At 44.8% G+C, this 24,407-nt stretch overlaps 1 protein-coding gene across 6 annotated transcripts in view; it reads left to right on the forward strand.

Moving 5' to 3' along the window:
• The window catches only part of PRKAG2 (protein kinase AMP-activated non-catalytic subunit gamma 2), a 256,153-nt gene that overhangs the window by 175,494 nt on the left and 56,252 nt on the right, over positions 1–24,407 (forward strand). The window lies entirely within an intron of this gene.

The following is a 24,407-nucleotide window of genomic DNA, read 5'->3' on the forward strand; positions in this document are numbered from 1 at the left end:
CATATTTTTTTAAAAAATAGCATCCCTCTGGGATGAGGGAGTCCTGGAGACTGGTGGCAGCACAACCATGTCCATGTACTTCACACAACTGACCCGGGTGCTTAAAAATGGTCAAGAAGGTAAATTTTATGTTATTTTACCACAGTTAGAAAATTTTTGAATAATAACGTTCCTCTGATTATAAAAAGAAAAGCATAAAGAGAATAAAAGCTGCACAGTTCTGCCATGCCGAGACAGTTCAACCGTGCTGGGCTGTATTCTGCTTGGCCTTCGCTGTGCACTCGGTCGCAGCCGTAGCCGTGCACACGTGACAAACATAAGCCCGAGCGCTCCGCTGATGTTACAATCAGGCCCCTGTCTTCAGTTTACGTCGTTCAGTTGTCAGGAGGATGTCATTTTTAAAGATCTCGTTTTCATAAAATTTGGTGGTCACACAATATTAAATACTACTTTATACTATTCAAATTATGAAGCAGACCGCTGGGTCTAACCCAGTAAACGATAAATATTACATGTAGCCCGGAGAGCACGTTTAACATACCCCAAGCCCTTGGGGCATCTGGGTGGCTCAGTCGGTTAAGCATCTGCCTTTGGCTCAGGTCATGATCTCAGGGTCCCAGGATCAAGCTCCGCGTCGGGTTCCCTGCAGGGAGCCCGATTCTCCCTCTCCCTCTGCCAGCTGCTCCCTATGCTTGTGCTCGCTCTCTCGCTCTCTCTCTCTGTCAAATAAATAAAATAAAATCTTAAAAAAGAAAAGAAAAAAAGAAAGTTACAAAAAAAAACATATAAACTTACCCAAAGCTGTCAGACAGAGATCGTAGTGGTATTTGGATAAAAGATAGTACAATTTAATGAGGCTTATTCACTAGCGGTCATATTCTTTTAAGAAACCGAGTATACAACACTTCAGTACTGGGGAGCCTCGGGGGTCCCGGAGCTGTTTACCTGCTGGCCGGGGACTCAGCTGCCACTTTGAGGAGTCAGGTGAGCAGGTGAAAGAAAGGAACACGTTTTCCTGTTCTTAAGAGCTGTCCTTGTTCCTGGACTTGACTCTGGCCTTTCACTTTTATCGTGTCTGGCAATTGAGGATTGGTTTGGGGGGAGGATCCCCAAGTACACGTTTACGTGCTCACTACCCATATTTGAAGATGCTAGAATTGGGATGTAATATCAATATAGTTTATTCTTTTCCAAGATGTGAGAATGATTGCAGAAATAATTTTCCACTAGTGGGAAAAATATACTTATTCATTCAGGATTTTTCCTAGTATGCCCCCCAAGAGGCTGCGTATAGCACTGCATGCTGAACTAATGAAAGAATTTGTCTTCAAAATAGAGACCTGGTGTTAGTGGCTCAAGAAACAGTCTGCGATCCTTCCTGCTCTCGGGACACATGTCCATAGACGGGGCTGTGTTATCGCTCTGCCTGCCCACTTAATCTTACAAATGGGCAATTAAAGAAAATGTCTCTTTCCCACTGGTCATAAACCGTAGACTGCATTTGACTTATGCGTTGGGTTTGCATGTGTCTGCAGTGACTGGGCAAGGGTCCTCATGTTAAGGTATCTGTGTGATATGAGAAGAAAAGCCATAAAGTCAACATAAAAACTCCTCCGTTCCCTGTTTATAAGATGGTAAAAGCAAGATTAAAGGGCCTTTAGAGCCAGGAGCTCCAAGGACTTAGAGCGTCGCCAGCATTTAGCTCTCTGGCCTGACTTTCACGGGAGGGGGTGTACGTGCTCCCCTCAACAAAGCAAAGTCATATTTTTTATTTTTTCTGAGAACTAGGAGGCCGAAACCGAAGTAGAGCGCGGGATACGTTGCCTAGATAAAATAAACACAAGTAATAAAAGGTCTATTCAAAACAAAAATATGAAGAGACTGCCTTTTAAGTAAGCCACCGAGACCGAATGTGAGAAGATCGAGTTGTATTCACAAATATGTTTCATTAAATAGTTCAGTGCACAGAATAAGGTCAGATTTTATTTCCGTTCCAACAGCACTGGCCCAGGTCAGTTTGGGTCGAGCTGGTTGCTGCGTCACCAGAGTCCCCCCAACGCTTAGAGAGTCGAGCAGGATCTTACACTGCTCAGTATGGCACCGGAATTTCTGTAGCCGCCCGTGATACCTCATTCTGTTCTCCAGTTTGCATTACGTTCTGAATTGACTCAGAAGACCGTCAGCCAGTCATTAGGAGATCCCGTGCCTCATTTCCGGTTTGGTCCTTAACACAAATGCAGCGCAGTTGAAATAATATAAACCAGCTCCTTAGTCATCCGCGTCAGAGATAACCTTGGTGGATGATGACCACTCACTGTTCTAGACGCTTCGTGATGCTGGTTGTAGGTTAGTTAAAATCATCCTATAACACGTTCCTCCTTTGTGTGATAACCCTATTTCATAGTGTTCCTGCATGTGTTCTCAGCCCGATATTCAATTAGATAAAGCACATTGGTGGCAAATAATTTATGAGATTGTTGTTTTCAGGGACGCCTGGGTGGCTCCGTCAGTGAAGTGTCTGCCGTCAGCTCAGGTCATGATCCCAGGGTCCTAGGATCGAGTCCTGCATCGGGCTCCTTGCTCAGCAGGGAACCTGCCACTCCCCATGCTCGTGCGTGTTCTCTCTCTCTCTCTGACAAATAACTAGAAGGTTTTTTTCAAAATGTCATTTTTCAGTCTTAAAATGATCTTCAGTGGATTGTCGCATAGGATGACGATAGGTGCTCTGGGATCTGTGGAACAAATTTATCCACCATTCTTCGAATATAATATAGTTTATTATTCCTTCTTTAAAATAATAAGCATCGGGCGCATTGATTTCTTACAGCAAATGCAGGTTCTTTGACTTCCCGTCCTCACAACACAATGCAGTCACTCTCTCCTGCCTGGTTTGCAGATTATGAAATTAGGGACGCAGTCGAAACCCACTTGTTGATGCCTGTTAGGGGCCAAGCATACACGATCCCAGCCAGGTCTCCGCCAGCTCTGCAAAGCGGTATTATCCTCTCCATTATGCGGGTTACCAATCAAGACGTAGAAAATTAAGTCATCGGCTTGAGACTTTGCGACTCATAACTAGTGGTGCCCATGGAGACCTACCTTTGGGACCCATTACCGAGCAGCAGACCCCACGTTACGAGCAGCGTTCACTCACTGGCAACCAGCCAGAGGGGACAACGCCACACCGGCACGAGCCTCGGAGAGGGATGTGCTGGACACACAGAGTGTGGCAGAGCTGGACTCGCAACCGGGACTGCTGCAGGCAGAAGGACATGAGCTTTGAGGTCAAATACACCTTATTCTCATCCACACAACTTGCTTTCTTCATTTTTTTCTATGCTTTGGGCACCGGTTTTGACTTTGACATCAGTCTTAGAAATCTTACATGAGAGAAGTAACACCTGATGAATATACCCTTTTGAGATTTTTTTGCCCATACTTGGCTTCTGGATTCTGTGGTGTTACTCACATCAAAGCTCTTGCCCGATACAACCAGGTCACCTCCCCTTCCTTTTTTTTTTAATCTTTGTTTTTTGTTTTGTTTTGTTTTTTTTAAGTAGACTCCACACCCAACGTGGGGCTTGAACTCATGACCCTGAGATCAAGAGTCAAATGCTCTACCCACTGAGCCAGCCAGGAGCCCCAAGTCACCTCCCCTTCCTAAGGCAGGAAACTACAATGAAAGAGAAGGCGGATGCTAGCCTGATTCACACATGCTCTCCAAGACATGGCGTCCCCTTCCTCAGATCCTTAGTCATGGATCCTAGCTGACGAGGATCTGTGCTTGGCCAAGTGTATTGCTGGACTAAGATCCTTGCCTGTGAACTAAGCTGTGTTTTTTCACACGGTTGTGAGGCATATCGCGTATTGTCATCTGTTCTAAACTTTTAGTTATTTCTAGTTTCTCTTGACTCATCAGACAACGCATGTACTTCTCCGTGGCCACGATAAATAAGGATGTGCTTAACATTTTTTTTAGCTTATCCGCAAAAGTGCAGCACAATATGGTGCTACTCGGGCTTTCGGATGAGATTGAGCTTTCAGTCATCAGAGTTTATTCACTGATAAAACCCCAGGGTTTAAAAAGCATATCACCCTTGGCCAAATTGCTGTTAATCAGATTTATGAAACTGGGTTTGTCTGTCTGTCGCCATAATCACAGAGAACTAGCTGGCTGGATTTTCGCCAAATTGGGATAGTGTGTTCGAGATGGTGTGACTCGAAGTCGAGGCTATGTGGGCGTATGATAATAATGTCTTGAGCTCTGTAAATGTGGTGTACGTGCTTTATGTGTAATTAACTCACATACCCCTCAGAGCCCTACGAGGTAGGTCCTGTGTGACCCCCACTGTGCAGATGAGGACACCGAGGCACAGCCAGCTCCACAGGCGTGTGGCCTATGCAGTCGCCCTGCGCTTACAAGGGCCCCTTCCTGCTTTAAAGCTCTCTCTGCTGTCATCTTGAAATTCTTCATTTTTTGAGCAAGGGGCCCCGTGTTTTCGTTTTGCTCTTGTCCTGCCAAGCGGGGCAGCCCGTGCTAGAGATCCATACCACGGGCGAGTGAGAGAGCCAGGATTAGGCCCAGGCGCTCTGCTCCAGAACCCGAACTCCTTGCCCATGCTGACGTGCCTCTCAGAGAATATGTTCTAGTCCAAGAGGGGCCGCCTTGCTATGACAGCTGTGGGTCTCTCCTGCGGAGAGCTACTTTGCACACCGTCTATTCAAAGTGATGCGTGTTTGGGTGCAGCTGTGGGGAGAGGTCACTGAAGATGCCTCATGACTCCTAGGAGGCATCAGCTAGGCTCTAATGGGTCCTTTTAAAGAAGAACCCGGGGAGAGCGATGCCTGGTGGCGTGCTCATGGGCCTCGTGCCTCCCAAATGGTGGTGCAAGGCTGCCCGGAGACCGGCACTCTGATTTCTCTTACTTTGGCCCCTTTACGAGTATTAAGACTGTTGCTGTTCTTTTCTGAAGAATGCCCATGGAAACAACACAGAAGGAGAAAAATAAAAATATAATTACTGGTTTACCTGTTTTCTGAGTAGTCCTGATAATTCAGACAACTCTCCTCAGGTGCAATTTGGGAATAATTCCATTTTCACGAGTGAATTCACAACAGCAGGACCAGATCTGGACTTTCTTGACGCTTCTCCTCCTCCTCCCATTTGTCTGCATTTCCTGCCTCTGGCACCCTCGCCGATGTCAGACCGAGGATGAAGTTTGGGAGAAAAATGGCAAGTCTCAGCAACCTGCCCCTTCCCACTGCGGATCCCTCAAGTGGATTGCTCGTCCCTCAACTCCGGGTAACTGCTCTGCTTTGAAAATCTAAACGGCTGCACGTCTCTGAGCCTCCTTGGCGCCCTGTTCTCCGGGCCGCTCCTGAGCCTGTGTCACCCCATTTGTGAAAAGCCTTCACTACCAATCCAACAGCGGACACCGGGACACAGGGACACCGTGACCAGTTGCTGGTGTCGGCTCCGGGAGGGAGAGGGGAGGGACAATCCCGACCTGCTGGGGATCATGACACTCTTTTAAAATACATTTTGTCATTGATTGTGTTAAAAAAAAAAAAAAAAAAAAAAAGCTCCCAACACTATTTTAGGGCCACTCCAGGAAAACAATGCAAATTTTCAAGTTGCATTCTTTTTAGGAGAGTTCTAAAACTGCGGAGAACTGAGACTATGCCACAGGTTTTAAAAGCCAGGCAATAACAAGGTGCTGGCGAAGGCCTTCGATAAACAAGCCTGGAGCCTCAAGAATCTTTAGAGTGATATTTATAGCCACACTGCACGGCTTTTGTGATGCTGTCGACAGTCCTTTATTGGCTTTCCTTTGCTTCCATAAAGACTTCATTGCTATATTTAAAGGCTTCTTTTGATGAATGCCTCTATTTTTAATTATTGCTCTTCTTGAAAAACTCACTTTCAAATGAAATGGGAGCGTGGGGACTCTGGCTCGAAGGCACCGGTTATCTCTGAAGACGAGGCTGCCGGTTTGCTTGCAAGTTAATACACAGAAATCCCAGATACTTGCCCTCACAAGAAGAGTACTTGCTCATGGAGGATGGGTTCCGAAAATAGAGATTAAGTAAAAGCCTCGACGCGGACTAATGAGCCCCCCGGCATCCCTGCCTGGCTCCCAAAATGTTGGCAGCCGGCTTTTCTCACGAGCAGCCAGCCACGCAGACAAGGAGGATTTCTCTTTAGATAAAAGATCTGCAGACCCTGAAACCTTCAGCTTGTCACTTCCATTTCACTGTGGCGGAGCCCACCGTCCCCGACGCCCATCCGCACGTGCAGACCTCCCAACCCAGCTTCTTAGGGCTTTCCTATTAAATATGCAGCCAAAGAAAACTCTCTATTATGAAAGACAGAGATAAATGCAAACAGAAAAAAAGAAAGTCTGAGAAAGCAAAAAAGGGAGCACAGGACATTGCAGCCATGAAGTAAAGCAGGAGGCTCCAAAAATGAAAAGGGGTTATTCCAAGACCCAGAGTTCTGGGAAAGGAAAACGGTGCAACCAGGTACACGTATATATCCATACACGCATGCCCTGGAAGGCAAAATTGAGCTTATCTCCTGGAAAGTAAACCCAAAGGCAAAGACAAAATTGAATTAAAGAAGGAGGGAAGGAAGGAAGGAAGGAAGGAAGGAAGGAAGGAAGGAAGGAAGGAAGGAAGGCAGGCATCAGTCCAGGAGGCTCAGCCTCTCGATCCTACGATCCTACGAGTCCAGAGAGGAAGAACAAGGAAAAGAGGAGAAGAATCAGAGGAGAACAAGTGAAGGACATGAGTCCCAGATTGATGCCCAGCACAAAACAAAAAGAAAGAGGGAAAAGAAAAAAGACCTACACCAAGACACAGTGTCATGAAATTTCAAACCAGCAGGGATAAAGAAATGAGTTAAAGCTTCCAGAGAGGAGATGAAAACAGATTTTACTTAAAAGGAGGGAGAGATTGGGATTCAGAACAGCAGAAGCTAAAAGGCCACGAATGGGGCAGGGCTTTCAAAATGGAGGGCAGATGATTTCAAAGTTGGGACTTTGGCAGGATGTGAAATTGAGAGCCATTCTCCGGCATCCAAGGTCTCAAATAAATCACCCCCCCCCATGTACCTTTCCTGGGGAAGTTCCTGGAACATCTGGTCCCTCACGATAAGGGCAGAAATTAAGACCCAGGCATCAGGAAAGAGGCCCACACTGATGGGGGAGGGAGAGGCCGTGGGACCACCATGTGGCGGGTCCGGAGGCCTCCTGGGCCTCGAAAGCTGGGACAACAGCTCCCAAGGAAAGAACAAGACCCGTAGATAACCTTACGTGTCTGATCACACCGAGAGACGAGTGCCGGCTTTGGCCGAGTTTGGGGATGATTTCGTGATAGACACGCAGAAAATCTAGCTCCCAGAAAATATTAAATCACGTAGAAAGGAAGGTGGATCGTAGCACAGGATGCAGCTTGGCTCCGAGGTGCACAATATTTGCAGAGTCACGACAATGTTAAACCTTGAATGTTGACACAACACCAAAGGCAGGTAACTGCATGTGGACGGTGGGAGCAGGAGTGGTGGGGGGTGCAGCTGAGTGGTCACCTTGACCTTCTGCACAGGAAGTAAGGCTGATGACATTCAGACCTGTTGTCTGGCACTATGAGTTCGCGGGGTCAACACCACCGTAGCTGAAAATGCCTTATTCTTTCAAACACATACAATGAAAAGCATTTAGGCAAAAGGCTAATGCCTTTTTTTTTTCAACATGCAAACTTCATAGTAGTTTGAAAAAAATGATGTGTGATGTGAGTGGGATAAAAAGGACGGGACTCGTTGGCTCGTAAAAGGTGCTGTGAATTTGGACGGTAGCTGTGCCGGGCGCTACTGTGATGATTAAGAGTTTCTCTTTCAATAATCAAAGTGACTGTCCCAGTAAAAATAGAAAGAAACGCCTGCCTAACACAGCCCAAGGCCATTAACTCCGGAGAAGAGGATGAGACTATCTCCTTTAATTTTCAGGAGTGCGGGAGTTAGTTCAGAGGGGTAGGTCCGGCTGCCGTGCAGTCAGTCTGCTGTTCTCGAACGTATAGGTCTCAGGACCCTTTTCCACTTGTGATTAGTGAGGACCCGGTGGGCTTTTATTTGTGTGGGTCTCATCGATTGACATTTACCATATTAAAAATTAAAACTGAGGGCACGTGGGTAGCTCAGGTCTGCCTTTGGCTCAGGTCATGATCCCAAGGTCCTGGGATCAGGTCCCACATCGGGCTCCCTGCTCAGCAGGGAGTCTGCTTCTCCCTGTCCCTCTGCCCCTCCTCCCTGCTCATGTGTGCTCTCTCTCTCTCAAATAAATAAATAAAATCTTTGAAAAACAATTAAAACTAAGAAGTTTGAAAATATGTATTAGTTTATCTAAAAGACCAATAATAAACTCATGACATATTAGCATGGACAGATTTTTATTCAAAAAAATTGGAAGACTGGCATTGCTTCACATGATTGCAAATCTTTTCGAGCCCTGGGTGAAAGGCCAGTGGGACTCTCCTGTCTGCTTCTGCATTCATTCTGTTGCCATATATATACTGTTTGAGATGAAATGCATGAAGACATTTCAGCCTCAAACAGATATATGGTTGGAAAAGAGAGGAGTATTTTATTTTATTTTTTTAATAATTTTTATTTGTTTATTTGAGAGAGAACACGAGCAGGGTGAGGGGCAGAGGGAAAAGTCGATTCCCCTCTGAGCAGGAAGCCCAGTGCGGGGCCCGATCCCAGGACTCCAGAATCATGACCTGAGTCAAAGGCAGACGCCCAACCAACTGAGCCACCCAGGTGCCCCAAGAGAGGAGTATTTTAATAGCCTCTTCAGAAAATTGTGGACAGTCTTCTGGACAAGTAGTAGTTTCTTAAAAGTTTAGTTGCAATGTGGAATCTGAAGCCACGTTAGTAAATCTTCACAGCCTACGTAACAGAATCTATTCTATTACGTTAAAGTCTATCCGTCTCTCCTGCACTGAGTGGATCTTTACCCCATGCATGATTTTGTAATATCATGCATTGGTCATTTGGAAAATCCTGGGTCACTGACTAATGCAGATCTTCCAAATGTCAACCCATTTCATTACACAGTATCCAAAAAGCAAAATCACCTTTATTAATAACACCACCGATCTCCTTCTGAGAAGTCTCTAAGTATTGGGAAGCTGCCAAGCTCATGATGACAGACATAGCTTTTCCAATTCTAACTTTTGCTTGAAAACTCAAATTGCATCGTTGGCAACAAATATGGTCAGTTGTTTGCCTTGAAGTGACAGGCTCCCTTTGTTCATTTTAGAAAAAATGTCTGCCAAACACCCAAGTCTGAGAAACCACAGTTTGTCAGTTTTTCAATGTCTCATTGAAAAGGCCACTCAACCACACGCGTGCTTTTCCTCAAGAACACCACCGTGTTGCAGCTTGCAGCAGGGGGACTCTAGGTCTACCTCTCGTATCTTCACACAGAATATTAAAAGGACATGTATTGAAGGGTTGGCGTTTAATAAAATAAATTTTAAAAAATTTTAAGAGAGGGAGAGAGGCGGGGTGGGCAGGGCCACAGCGAGAGGGAGAGAGAATCTGAAGGAGGTTCCACGCCCAGCGCAGGGCCCGACACGGGCCTCGATCTCCCGACCCTGAGATCATGACCTGAGCTGAAATCGAGAGTGGGACACTTCACCAACTGAGCCACCCAGATGACCCTAAAATGAATACATTTTTACTGCGCCCTCAAGGATGCTCTTGAGTGAAACTGGCGTATTTCCCCCACAGTGGAAAGTTACTGTCGTTTGCCGCCAGCTCAGTGTGAGATGAGGTTCTGGAGTTTTCCAGGGCACAGACATGGATGGGGCACAGGCAGTAGGGAAACAGCAGATACTGCCTTCGTGTTATCATGAGACATTTTGACCTTGTAGACTCCCTGGAAAGGTTGCAGGGACAAACCCCCCCCAAGGTATCCTCTGACCCCACTTTGAGAACCACTCACGTAACTTGGAGGTGTTTCGCTGCTGTTTCAAGGCGTTGCTGTGACCTGTACATCTCTCAGGATACCGCTGACAGAGACAGAGACAGAAGAGTTTCATAGGATTTATGACCATATCCTTGTCCCCTGTTTGGTCCTAATCTTAACATGCAAGCCATTCCTGGAGGGAAAGGGTTCTTAACCACCCACGGTTCAGCAGGAAAATAATAAGCCATTACCATTTTTCTTTAAAATTTTTCATGTTTGAAAAACAGGAAAAACGCTAAGTCACCTTTATTCTTTGCCACTCCCATATTTGTGTGTGTGTGTGTGTGCGTGTGTGTGTGTGCGTGCGTGTGTGTGCGTGTGTGCGCGTGTGTGTGCGTGTGTGTGTGTGCGTGTGACATGTGTTTCCTCCCAGATACGTAGACTGTATACCTGAATATACCTTTAAAAAGTGCCAACTGACATGTCCAAAGAGTTTGGTCCAGACTCATTTTTCACTCTCTTACTTGTGCCTTAAAAATGAATGAGTTGAAAGCATCGTTCCCTCAGGCAGAACTTAGTCCTTATAGACACCGGCTACTCTGTGGTGAAGAGAAACTTGATCATGTTTAGTGACAAACACCACTTCCTGTGACTCATGTCCCACACATATGACTAAATCTTCCAACCCAGGGTTCATCGGGAGTTATACATCATCTGCCTTTATTATCCACTTTATGACCAAAAACTACAATAAGAAAAAATCTTGACCCACTACTCCTAGGCGTGGACATATAATTAAGACAGCTTTCTTGAAACAGTGATTCTTCTCAAGGCAAATTGGTGTTTCTATATTTCATTTTAAACCAAGCTACTCCTGGCCCATTAAACTATTTTCATTACCCATGAATGGGTCACACTCTGCAGCTTTTGAACCACTGGTTTAGACTTGGTTTCTTACTGGCTGGATTTCGCATTCCACTTGTAGCAGATGTGCTCGTGCTGAGTGACGAGGGGCCACATCTTGTCAAATGCAAGTGTCTCTTCTCTTTCCGTCTCTTGACTTTTCTTGCTTCCTTGAGAGGACCCTGTCTCCTCATGAGGATTGTTGCCAACCTTGGAGTTCTGGCTCTCGGTGCTGACTTCTCTTATTCTCCTAAAGCAGTTTTCCCCACGGATAGGATGAATACCGCTAGGGTGTGCAAGATGATTTTAGGTGGTATAAAGATGAACATTTTAATAGCTACACATTTGTGTATCTGGAAAAAAAGATATATCTAGAACACCCATACCTACGATTTCCTGGAATTGTTGCCTGACGACTAATTTTTTTAAAGTCAATTTTGAATAATTGTACAGGTTGCATGGAGATATGACAAAATGGCACCTGACTGGAGTTTGGGAAGCCCAGCTGATGAATCCAGGCCCTGTCATTTTCACCCAACACAGCACACACCACCCTCTCCACTCACATACTCATGGTGACCCTAGTTACCTACCAAAGGTACTTCTTGGATGGCCAATCAACATTGGAAAGTTGGTGGGTTTATCCCGGCATTTCTCCTTTCCTTTTACCTCAAATTGGCTCATCCTGTCAATTTTCCCCAATATCTTAGTCTCTTCTATTTATTTCCTGGAGATCCACTGAAATATCAAGTAAGTCCAAACTCTTTTTTTTTTTTTATCTCTGCGATACTTCTCGCTTGTTTGATTTTTACATTCATTGTAAAAACATCATAAACATTCTTGCTGGTTTCAGGTGCTCCCATATCCATCACTTTCCACTTGACACTGGCATTAAGATCTTTTGATATTGTCCAAACAGTCTGAGAAGATTACATTCGCCCCTCTCGCCCTACCACATGAAATCTCATTCCATTGCCTTGGCTCCCAGGGGTCTCCACTGATCTGTCCTTAATTTCTCTATAAGAACACTATGCCATTCACCTGCTGTGTCCTGCAAGTGTCTTCAGCTTTAGAGCTTTTCCTCTGCTGTGACCACCGCCTGCAGTGCTCTCCCCCCTCACTTCCTTCCGGTCTGCCTCAGGAAGAGGCAGCCTTACCTAAAGGAAGCCTTACATCTCAACGCGTTCCTTAGCATTTGCATACACTCTGCTGTTGCTAGAGTTGGTGGGTTTGGGATGTGTGTGTGTGTTTTCTCTTTACTTAAACTGCTTTGTAATTTTTTTAAGATTTATTTATTTTTGAGAGAGAGAGAGCTTGTGCACAAGATGGGGGAGGGGCGGAGAGAGAGAGAGAGCAGGGGTAGGGGGTTGGCGCAGGGGCAGAGGCAGAGGGGGAGAGGGAATCTCAAGCAGACTCCCTGCTGAGTGTAGAGCCCAATGAGGGGCTCAGTCTCACGACCCTGAGATCATGACCTGAGCCAAAATCAAGAGTCGGACACTTAACCGACTGAGCCACCAAGGCACCCCTGCTTTGTAAGTTTTGACAGAAATACAGTTTTCACAATTAGGCTAAAACCTTCACCCAATTAGCAAATCACCTCCTGAGAGCAGGGCCTAGATCTGATAAAATTCCCAAACATCATGTAGGACGTTTTTGGCTGTAAAGTAACAGAAAACTGCGAGTCATGGTGGCTTGAAGGACATCTGTTGCCTCATGGTACAGCTACAGAAGTAGGACAGGCCCAGGCAGGGCGGGATGCAGGCCTGCTCAGTGACCTTACCAACGACCCAAGCTCTTTCTCGGCCCTGGCTGCAGCTGAAGGCGGGTCCTCGGTAGCAGTCAGGGCCACATGCTCTCTGTGGCAAGAATGCAGGGGACAGGGTCGTGCGTGCCTGCATGCGGACGCCAGCTCTCTTCAGCCGTAAGCCCTTCCCTGTACTCCTGGACAGTAAGAAAGATTGTCACCATCGTGACTCATGTAACGAAAGGGTGTACATTGCGACAAAATTAGGGGCTTATCCTAGGAAAGAAGGCGGTAGAAGAATGGATGCCATGTAGGCAACCAGCCGGACCCAGTACAACGTAGTACAATGTGCCACACTCTGAGGGGTACACAGTGCTAGTACCGGGTATGCAGCTGAGTCTAAAGTGGGGCGAGATGTGCACATACGTGCATGTCCATATACACACATGTGTTCTTACTTATGTAATTCATCCCTAATTACATAACAGCATTCACACATAATTCATAATTACATATATAACATCCTGTAGAGTATGAGAAATACTTTTTTTTTTTTTAAGATTTTATTTATTTGACAGTGACAGCCAGCGAGAGAGGGAACACAAGCAAGGGGAGTGGGAGAGGAAGAAGCAGGCTCCTAGCGGAGGAGCCTGATGTGGGACTCGATCCCAGAACGCCGGGATCACGCCCTGAGCCGAAGGCAGACGCTTAACGACTGCGCCACCCAGGCGCCCCGAGAAATACTATCTTTTCTGAATCAAGGAATGAATAAAATGACACATTTAGCTAAGAATCAGAGTGCACATGTAACACACTAAACATATAAGAATGGGTAGAATTATACCGTGTCACGGAACTACCATGTAAAGAACTAAAGGTAAGAGGTAATAGATGACTTGACTACTTAGGTAGAAAATCCTAAGTACTCAGCAAAACAGCCACTAGAATTTACAAGTAAATTTACCAAGGTCACAGGGTACAAAGCTAATATACAAAAATCAATGATATCTTTATATGTTAGCAGCAAACAATTAGGAAATGAAATTTGAAATACAATTTCATTTCCGAAAACATCAAAAACCCCCATAAGATATTAAGGAATAAATGTAGTGAAAGATATGTAGGACCTCTACAATGAAACCCACAAAAGACGACTGAGAGAAATCAAAGACACAAAGGAACAGAAGGACCCACTATGGTCCAGAACTGGAAGGCCTGCCACGTTAAGAGGTGAATCGTTCCCAAATTGACCAACCGATCAGATGCAGTCCCGACCAAAATTCCAGTAGGCTTCTTGTTGTTCTACAGTGTATGTGGAAATACAGAGGACTTGGAAGAGCCAAAGCAAGTTTTTAAATGAAGAAGGAAGTTGGAGAATGCTCACTACCTGATTTCACGACTTACCCCAGAGCTACCGTAATCAAGAAAGGGCGGTCATGACGAAAGTATAGATGCAGGTCATTGAACAGAATGGAGAGGCCAGAGTTAGACGCCCGATGTATGGTAGGCTGATTTTAGATAAAGATGCTGAAGCAATCTTTTATTTTCGTTGGAGAACGTAGTCTTCTTAATAAACAATGTGGAACAACTAGATATCAGCATGGGGGAAAGAAAGGAACCTAAACTCTTACCAGACATCACAATAAAAAATTAAACCAGAATAGATCAGAGGCCTAAATGTAAAAGTCAAAATAAAAGAATTCTAGAAGGAAACATTGCAGATCTTCACAGTCTTGGGGGGGGGGCAGAGATTTCCTAGGACACAAAATGCATGAATGCATAAAAGGATAAATTGGATCTTATCAAAATTTTAAAATTTTGCTCTCTGAAAGACGTGGTTAGGAATGTGAAAAAGCATAGCACAGAATGGGATAAAATGTTCACAATGCATGTATCCGACAAAGGGTCGGACCTGAAGGCTCCACTGGGGAAGGATCCATTTCCAGGCTCATGTGGTTGATGCAGGATTCAGTTCCTCTTAGACTGTTGGACAGAAGACCCCAGTTACTTGCCTCCTGGGCCTTTCCAGCATGGTAGTTTGCTTCATCAAAGCCAGCGAGGGACAGAGTCTGACAGTAAGACGCAAGTCACAGTCTCATGTAGCCTAATCATGGAAGCGATATCCCACCACCTTTGCCTGTTCTGTTGGTTAGAAGCAAGTCATTAGGTCCAGCTTACACTCAGGGAGCAGGAATCACACAAGAACACGAGTCCCAGGAGGTGGGGATGATCAGGGGGCCATCTTAGAGTCTCCTGCCACATTCATATAACTCAATGTGGACAGAAGAAATCCAATCGAAAAGTGGGCAAAAATGTGTACAGTCCCTTCACTAAAGACGATACATGAATGGTCAATAAGCACATAAAAAGATACCATTAGGCCTCAAGGAAATGTAAATTAAAACCACCACCAAGAGAAACCATTATCCACTCACTAGAATGACTAAAAAAAAGAAAAGAAAGAAAAGAAAGGAAAACAAAAGGACCATACCAAGTTTTGATGAGGATATGTACCAACTGGAGTTCTCATATTGAGGTGAGAGGTGAAATGATACAGCCAATGCGCACACTGGCTATTTCTCATGTTAAACGTATGACCCAGTATGACCCAGTATGACCCAGTCGTTCTACCCTTAGCTGTTTATCCAAGAGGAATGAAGTTGTGTGCACGCAACGATTTGACCATGTTTGTTTACAGTGGCTTTATTCACTATGATCAAAAATAGGAAATATGCCAAACTCCATCAACAGGTGACTGCAAAGTGTGGCCTGTCCATGCATGGGACACTACTCGGCAGCAAACCGAACAAAGGGCTTTTATACTCAACCAGGTGACTGAATCTCAAAATCCTTATGCTAAGTGAGATAATCCAGGTGCAAACAAGTGTTTCCCGAATGCTTCCATGTATATAAAATTCTGGAAAATATCTATGGCAGCAAAACCGAGACCACCGATGGCCTGAGATGGCAGAAGGAAGGAGGGATGAAGCACACAGGGGCACGAGGAAACGTTTGGGGTGACAAAAATGTTTTGTATCTTGATTGCAGTGGTGGTTTTACGTTTGCTCCTCCGATTGTGCCCTTGAAATGGACCCGGTTCATTGTAGGTAGATAATATCCATAGAAAAGAGACACTGTCTTTCTTAAAAGATTTACAGTTTGAGGTGTGCAGATCCTGCACCTGTATTTAGTTGGTCGGCTCTGCCCCCCCACCCCCATGTTCACATCAGTCCTCTATTAGCTACGTAACACCGTAAATAACCGTGAATGAAGATCACCGAATTCCCCAGAGCCAAGGGCAGAAGAGGCAACAGAAGCACTAACAGGCCCCTTTGATTTCAACTTGACTATTGGGCTTTCTTCTTTTTTTTTTTTTTTTTAAGATTTTATTTATTTATTTGACAGAGACAGAGACAGCCAGCGAGAGAGGGAACACAAGCAGGGACAGTGGGAGAGGAAGAAGCAGGCTCCTAGTGGAGGAGCCTGATGTGGGGCTCGATCCCATAACGCCGGGATCACGCCCTGAGCCGAAGGCAGACGCTTAACCACTGTGCCACCCAGGCGCCCCTATTGGGCTTTCTTCTGAGCACTCTATGTAGAACAGAGCAGAAAAAATGGAAGTCGTCTGTTAATCATTTCTATAATTTTTCACCAATTTCTAGCCAGAGTTTCTATAAACGAAGGGATTAAAAAGACTGGAAAACTATTATCATCGGTCTGTTCTGGAAAGGGCTAATGAGTAAGGACAGTTGTAAGGGAAAGAGTAGAGAACCGTGAAAAAGCCTTCCTGTGACTTTAGACCTTTTTTGTGTTGTTTTATTTTTTTTAAGATTTTATTTTTTTTAAGTAATCTCCCCGCCCACGAGGGACTCGAACTCACAACCCCAAGATCAAGGGTCGCATACTTTACCGACTGAGCCAGTCAGGCGCCCCATTTTGTGTTGCTTTATAATAGAACCCCAGCACAAAGTTTATGGCTTGATGCATTGAGAGTCGAAAGGTTAATTGAACTTATTGAGCAATACTTGCTTTTTTTATTGGCAAAGTATTATGTGACGACAGGAATTATCAAGAGAATAGAATATATTTAGCTCCCAGTAAGTCCTGTCAAACACAAACCTAATAATAAAATATTTTGGTTAGCAAAATATAAAAACAAATTTGGGTCTACTTGTCTAAAAGCAAGAGAAACACGTATTTCAGACACTGACTCCTGGGTCCACAAAAGTGGAACTTGAAGATTTACGGACCAACTCTATGTATGTGTAGGGTTCCTCCTTCTTATCTTTGATGTGAGTTTCTAATCCTCCCAGATGTTTTAGTGACCCGCCTACCAGGGTGCCCAGCATGCAGCAGATATTAAATATTTGCTCAATGTCTGTCTTCAAAATCTTAACATTGTCTACGTTTTGGAAGTTAGAAGATAGTTTAATAGAAAGAATCCTGGCAAAAGGGACTTTTTTTGGTTGAGGTCATTTTCATCTCTTATTTGATCATTTGAAACAGGTCTTCAGCAGACTTTAACTGTAGAAATTGGTTACCACTCAGAAAAAATACCATGGAGGAAATGCTCTTTAAAGGCAATCATACGTAAATGTTAGCAAGGAATTAAGTTTATTTGATAGCATCTGAAATTGTTATTTGGAAAAATATCAAAATGAACAAAATCTTTTCCCCAAATACACTGATTGAAATTGATCAGAAGAATTAATAGTTATACTGTCAAATATCTTAAGTTTTTGAGTTTTTATCAAATCCCTACACCCCTTTAAAAAAAATCAGTTGTTTTCACTTAACAGAAACTAAAGCTATCAGGTGGGGACCAGAGCTGGCAGAGCTCCCCACCGATTTCCAAACCAGGACGTGAGGCCATGGACAAGTCTCGTCCTCGAAGGGAGTCTATTAAAATTAAAATGTTTCCTGCCACCACTTTTTAGCTCAGGCACTTTGTTTTTTCTTCTAAATGTCAGTTCCATTGCTCAAGGGAAAGCAACTATAATAATTGGTAAATAGGAATGAAGTCCAGAAGAAACATGAGTAAATGGAATGAAATCATCTCTGAATCCATTGATGCTATCAAAATCAATTGTTTACCTGCCACGTTTTCTAATTGATTTGCTAAGAATGAACAATTCACTTCACTCAATTCTTTTTGAAATGCCTAGTATGTGCCAGGCACAAGCGATAAAAAGATGATCAGTCTTCAGAGATGAGATTTGAGGAAAGAGCAAAGTAAATCCCAGCCCCGTGTTAAGTACCTCGTAGAAAGAAATGTGTGGTTTAAGAGAAGAAGTTAACCAGGTGACCTGTAGAAGAGGGCAAGAGGGCTTCCTGGTGAAGGCCAAGCCTTCTTCTTTAAGACTCATTCTTTTTTTATTTTAAAGATTTTATTTATTTATTTATTTGACAGAGACAGCCAGTGAGAGAGGGAACACAAGCAGGGGGAGTGGGAGAGGAAGAAGCAGGCTCCTAGCGGAGAAGCCTGATGTGGGGCTCGATCCCAGAATGCTGGGATCATGCCCTGAGCCAAAGGCAGACGCTTAACGACTGCGCCACCCAGGCGCCCCTCTTTAAGACTCATTCTTAAAGGAATGGGGAGAACTAGCCAAGTGTCAGAAGTAGGGAGGGAGGCCATAATGGTCAGACCCTTAGTGCTCGGAGCGGGAACCACGAATCAAGGCCTCAGTGCAAGGGACGCAGAGAAAATTGGCAAGAAAAGATGAAGAAATGAAAGGATCCGACCCCTGCTCTGGCCTGAGGAGCTCTCACGGCCTTCCTAAAGGTCCCTAAAGCCACTGAATGGTTCTAAAAGGGGAAGGGGGGGTAACAGGAACAAGGCTGCGTGTTTAAAAGGTCACTCTGGGGGCGCCTGGGTGGCGCAGTCGTTAAAGCGTCTGCCTTCGGCTCAGGGCGTGATCTCGGCGTACCGGGATCGAGTCCCACGTCGGGCTCCTCTGCTATGAGCCTGCTTCTTCCTCTCCCACTCCCCCTGCTGTGTTCCCTCTCTCGCTGGCTGTCTCTCTGTCACATAAATAAATAAAATCTTTAAAAAATAAAAAAAAATAAATAAATAAAAGGTCACTCTGGCTCCAGCAGGAGATGAGACGAGACAGGGGAAGCCCTGCTGAGCACTGCAGCCGAGATGGAGACCAGGCAGGCGACCTCCGAGGACAGGAAGACAGGCGGAGAGGACTCGGGCCTACTTTCGAGGGATGAGTTTGAGCTATCCATAGAAAATTCCAGGACAACACCAGGAAGCGCGCCAGAGCTTAGGCTTGCTGGGAACTTGGGACTGAGGCTTGGAAGTGGTCCGCACAGAGGAGGGGTCAAAGCTGGTCCGAGAGCAGAGCGAGTAGCAGAACAGACCGCTCCTTTCCTGGCGCTGGTGGACGCCCGTCCTACCTCCTCTTCCGCACAGAGGACGCCTTTGTTCAAAGAAGACAGTGGGGAGGGGGGACCGTCAGAGCTGTAGGTTTCCACATGCTAAATTATTCAGGAGCTACTTATCCAGCATTTAAGGTCGATTTATTTCTTGCAGTAGCTACTTAAGATAAAAGAAAAGGTAAAGTGAACTCATATCCGACCTCAGTGCATCAAGGAAAGCTTTTTGGCAGTAATTTCGTGAATAAGTTTTCCTGTCCGATGGTCGTTCAAAGTACACCTAGGCACAGTTATGTAAGACAAACCTTAATAATTTAGCATTTCTCACCAACCAGCAAGTCACACTGGTAATGGCTCCATGGTTTTCCGGCGTTCTGTCGATCAAGTTCAACTCCAGCCTCCTGCTCCCAGACCGGCTGCAGAAGCCTGTAGAATACGGGTAGAGATACTGTGATCTGCATGAGGCCCAGCTAGGAAGACCGGGCTCCTTTCTAGATCTGCCAGCGTGGTTCTCGAGACAGATGAAATGCCATCACACACGCAAACCCCTTCTCGGCATGCGGAGCGTTGCCCAAACCCTTTCCTCTCCGGCTTCCCCGCCTCCCTGAAAGAGCTCACGTGGTGTCCGGCACATAAGTCAGCTGAGATTTTAAGAAAACATCACCTAAAATACCACCACGAAAGGGCAACTGACAACCACCAACTTTAAATTATTTTTGCTAACTAAGCCATTGCGCGTTTGACCCTGTCGGCATGTGTGTGCGTGCCTGAAACGCTCCGCAGACCCTCAGATTCCTGAGGCTGACCTGGCGTATTACAGAGAGCCGTTTCATCCCTGAGATGTCTCACTAAGTGAAAGCAAGCTACGGAAAGAAACTCTGTCTCCCTAACATATAATACAGGAACATTTTTATTTCTGTCTTCTCCTGCACACCCAGGATCAAGTGGAGTGAAGCCTGAGAAACTCACAGTAATTCATTTTAATTTCCATTCTCTCCCAACTTCCACAGCAATGGGCACACTGCGTAGTCTGAGGACCACATATGCACAGTCCCCGGGTCCTCCAGACACACATATTCCCGTTCATGGCCCATTTCTGCCTCCCAGAAAAACGACTCATCCAGATTACAGGTGAAATGGATGGTTCTCCCAATAAACATCAATTGGGGAGGTGTTTTTACAATTATACTAGAATTACTGCAAGAAATTAAAATATAGACTTTTCAAAAATGAGGATGATTGACACTTCCAGTATGTACCCCCCGTGCTTTTTTTTTAATTAAGCTTTTTGTTTTGAGCTCATTGTAGATTCACATACAGTTAGTTGTAAGAGATGAGTGCCCTCTACCTGGTTTCCCCCAGTGGTAACATCTTGCAAAACTAGAATGCAGGAGAAATTGAAACCCTCACACATTGCTAGGGAAAATGTAAAAAGGTGCAGCCACTGTGGAAAACAGTTTGGCAGTTTCTCAAAATGTTAAATATAGAGTTACCATATGACCCAGAAATTCCATTCCTGGGTCTATACCCAAGAGAAATGAAAACATATGTCCGCACAGTTCCTTGTACTTGAATGTTTATAGCAGCAATAGTCACAATAGTCAAAAGGGGAAGATCACCGAAATATCCATCAACGGACGAATGGAGAAGCTAAATGTGGTGTATGCATACAATGGAATATTATTCAGCAATAAAAAGGAAGGAAGTGTTGACCCATGTTACAGCGTGGATGAACCTTGAAAACAGTATGCTGAGTGAGAGAAGCTAGAGATAAAACACCACATATTATATGATTCTGTTTCTATGAAATGTCCAGAATAGGCAAATCTACAGAGACAGAAAATCGGTTAGTGGTTGCCTAGGGCTGCGAATAGGGGTTAAGGGAGTGATAGGCAGTGACCGCTCGTGGGTACAGGGTTTCTCTTCGGGGTGATGAAATGTTGCAAACACAGATGGGTGCACAACTCTGTGACTATACTGAAGACATATTTTATGGTATGTGAATCCTATCTCAATAAAGATTGTTCTGAAGATTTATTTATTTATTTATTTATTTATTTAAAACTGAGAGAGAGAGAAAGAGTGCATGAACGGGAGGGGCAAGGGGAGAGGGAGAGAGGATCTCAAGCAGACTCCACGCTGGACCCTGAGATTGGGACCTGAGCTTGTTTAAGTTGGATGCTCGACTAACTGTGCCACTCGGACACCCCTCGATAAAGATTTCCTTAAAAGGTCAACCCAATGTGGGGGCGCCTGGGTGGCTCAGTCAGTTAAGTGCCTGCCTTTGGCTCAGGTCTGGGCTCTCTGCTCAGCCGGGAGTCTGCTTCTCCCTCTCTCTCTCTCTCTCTCTCTCAAATAAATAAATAATCTTTAAAAAAAAATCCCGAATTGGTTATTTCCTCCACACAATTAAATCAGCTTGGCCTGACTTGTAGGAGGAAGAATATAATATGTCACAAGAGGGATGATGACATTGATTCGGTCAAGATGCAGAATGGTTCCATCACCACAAGGATCCCTCATGCTGGCTTTTATGGCCACAGGTCCCTCTGTCCCCAGTCCCCACCCCAACCCCCACACCCACTAATCTATTCCCCACTTGTATAATTTTGTCATTTCAAGAATGCTATATAAATGGAATGACACAGTAAATACCTTTTGGGGATTGGCTTTTCATTCAGCCTAATTCCCTGGACATTCATGCAAATGGTTGTATGTGTCAGTAGTTCATTCCTTGTTGCTGAGTCCTATTCCATGGTTGCGATGGGACGTAGTTTGTTTAACCACTTGCCAGCTGAACGACATCTGATATTTCCAGTTTAGGCTATTGCAAATGAAACATGGTATACAGGTTTTCCCGTAAACATAAGCTTCCACTTCCCCAGAATGCCCAAGATGGCAAATGATGTATCACAGGGCAACTGCATGCTTAGTTTCATCAGAAACTACCAGGTTGTTTGCCAGAGCCGCGGTGCAACTTCCCATCCCCACAGCGATGCAGAAGGGATCCTGTTTCTCGTCATCCTCGCCAGCATTTCGTGTTGTCACTGTTTTTATTTTGGCCATTCTAATAGGTGTGTGGTCACAGCTTACTGTGGTTTTAATCTGTACTTCCCGAACGGCTAATGTTGTTGAACATCTTTTCATGTGCTTACTGCCATTCGTCTATCTTTTTCGGTGAAATGTCCCTTCCTATCTTTTGCCCATATTCTGGATTCTAACTTATTTTTCTATTATTGAGTTTTGGAAGCTCTTTACGGACACCCGATGCTAGTCATTTGTTGCCTGTGTGGTTTTACAGGGATTTTCTCCCACTCTGTCTCCTGTCTTTTCATCCTCTGCCACAGAGCAAACACTTCTCATTTTAAGGAGGTCTAATTTGTTCATTTTACCTTTTATGGATCATGGTCTTGATATCAAGTCTTATTCTTTGCCTAGTAGATCCCAAAGATTTTTTTTTCTATAAGTTTTATAGTTTTACATTTTATTTTCAAATCCATGACCCAATTTGAGCTTATTTTTATATAAGATGTGAGGCTTATGGGGGCGCCTGGGTGGCTCAGTCGTTAAGCGTCTGCCTTCGGCTCAGGGTGTGATCCCGGAGTCCTGAGATCGAGCCCCACATCGGGCTCCCTGCTCTGCTGGGAGCCTGCTTCTTCCTCTCCCACTCCCCCTGCTTGTGTTCCCTCTGTCACTGGTGTCTCTCTGTCAAATAAATAAAATCTTAAAAAAAAAAAAAGATGTGAGGCTTATGTGGAGGTTTATTTTTTTGCCTATCAACCTCTGCTCTAGCACCACTGTTTCTGCACCTTCCTCAGACGTCAGTTTGACATACTTATGTGGGTCAGTTTCTAGATTCCCTATTTGTTTCTATTGATTATTGTGTCTGCCCCTTACCAGTACCACAAAGTCTTGATTACTTCCCCTTCGTTGTTCATTTTCAAGATTGTTTTAGCTATTCTCCAGCCTATGCCTTTCTGTATAAATTTCCGAACAAGCTCATCTTGTCTTACAGAAAATCTTGTTAGGATTTTGGTAGGAATTGCATTAAACGTAGAGATCAGTCTGGGGGAGAACTGACATCTTTACTAACTTGGGTCTTCCAAAACATACACATGGATGCCTCTCCATTTAATTAGGTCTTCTTTCATTTCATCCACATATTGTAATTTTCAGCATACAGATCTTGCACAGGGTTTCTTAAGCATGTACCTGCATATTTAATTTTCTTTGCAGTGATTATCAATTATGTATTGTTTTTAATGTCACTTGCCACATGTTCATTGTTAGTATATACAAATGCAATTGATTTTTGTGTGTTGATCTTGTAGCCCATGACTTTGCTGAACTCACTAGTTCTAGTTGTGGTGGTTTGGGGTTTAGTTTGATTTGGGGGGGGTTGTTTTTGTTTTGTTTTTCAGTAGATTCCTTGGAGCTTTTTACGAAGACAGCCACGTCACGTGCACGTAGGGATGATTTTATTTCTTCCTTTGCAATTTGTATGCCTTCTCTTTCTCTTTCTTGCCTTACTGCAGTGGCTGGAACTTCTAGTACTATGCTGAATAAGAATAGTGTGAAAAGAGGTCTAGTTGCCTTGTTCCTGAACTTAGAGGGAAAAGCATTTAGGCTCTTGCTGTTAAGGAAGACATAGCTATAGGGTTTTGTAGTTTTTCGTTTGTTTTGTTTTACCACGAAAGGTCTTACAACATTAGTTTTGTCCTCTCCCTGCACCCCCCCACCGCCCCTTTAAGCAGAAGCTTAAGACTTAGGGATTGGCCCAACTGAGATGACTGAGCAAAAAGGAAATGCAAAGGAGATTTTACTACTTCCTCTTCCAGGCCAGGCTTGCAAGAGTGATAAAACTAGCTTCCTTTCAAGGGGTGGATGTGTGGGTGTGGGTGGGGGGTGCTTTACAGCCCTAATCAGCGCTGGAGAGCTAATCGCGGTCAGGGCCCCTGCAGTCTGCAATGAGCAAAGGTTACACCATAGATGGGGCAGGAATTGGCTGTCACACAGGAGGGCCTCAGGAAGTCGGGCGCCTGTCTCCTCTCCGGCTGCCTTGCTCTCCCAGGCAGCCCTGGCAGCCTCCCTGCCTGCCAACCTGAGCTGCCGATAGGAGAGGCTCAGATACCCAAGATCCAGGTGACAGGAGTGGCCAGGGCCAGATTGAGATTTGCGTGAGCTTTTGGCAGCGGCTCACCCAAAGCAGAGAATCAGCTGTGAAGAAAGGAAGCAAATTAAGACTTCCGTGGCTGGGGAAAAGTGATAGCTACGAAGTACATCTACAATACGTGTAGCCCACGGAACATTCTTTTCTTTTTTAAATAGGGGACCAGGATGGACAGTTTCATCTAAAATCTAAAACGGAAAAGCAATCACCCCGCCCCCGCCCCCGGTGTGCGGTGCCATCT

The sequence above is a fragment of the Ursus americanus genome, chromosome 3 (genome assembly GCF_024610735.1).
Source record: "Ursus americanus isolate L20-20 chromosome 3, mUrsAme1.1.p, whole genome shotgun sequence".
NCBI classification, from domain to species: Eukaryota; Metazoa; Chordata; class Mammalia; order Carnivora; family Ursidae; genus Ursus; species Ursus americanus.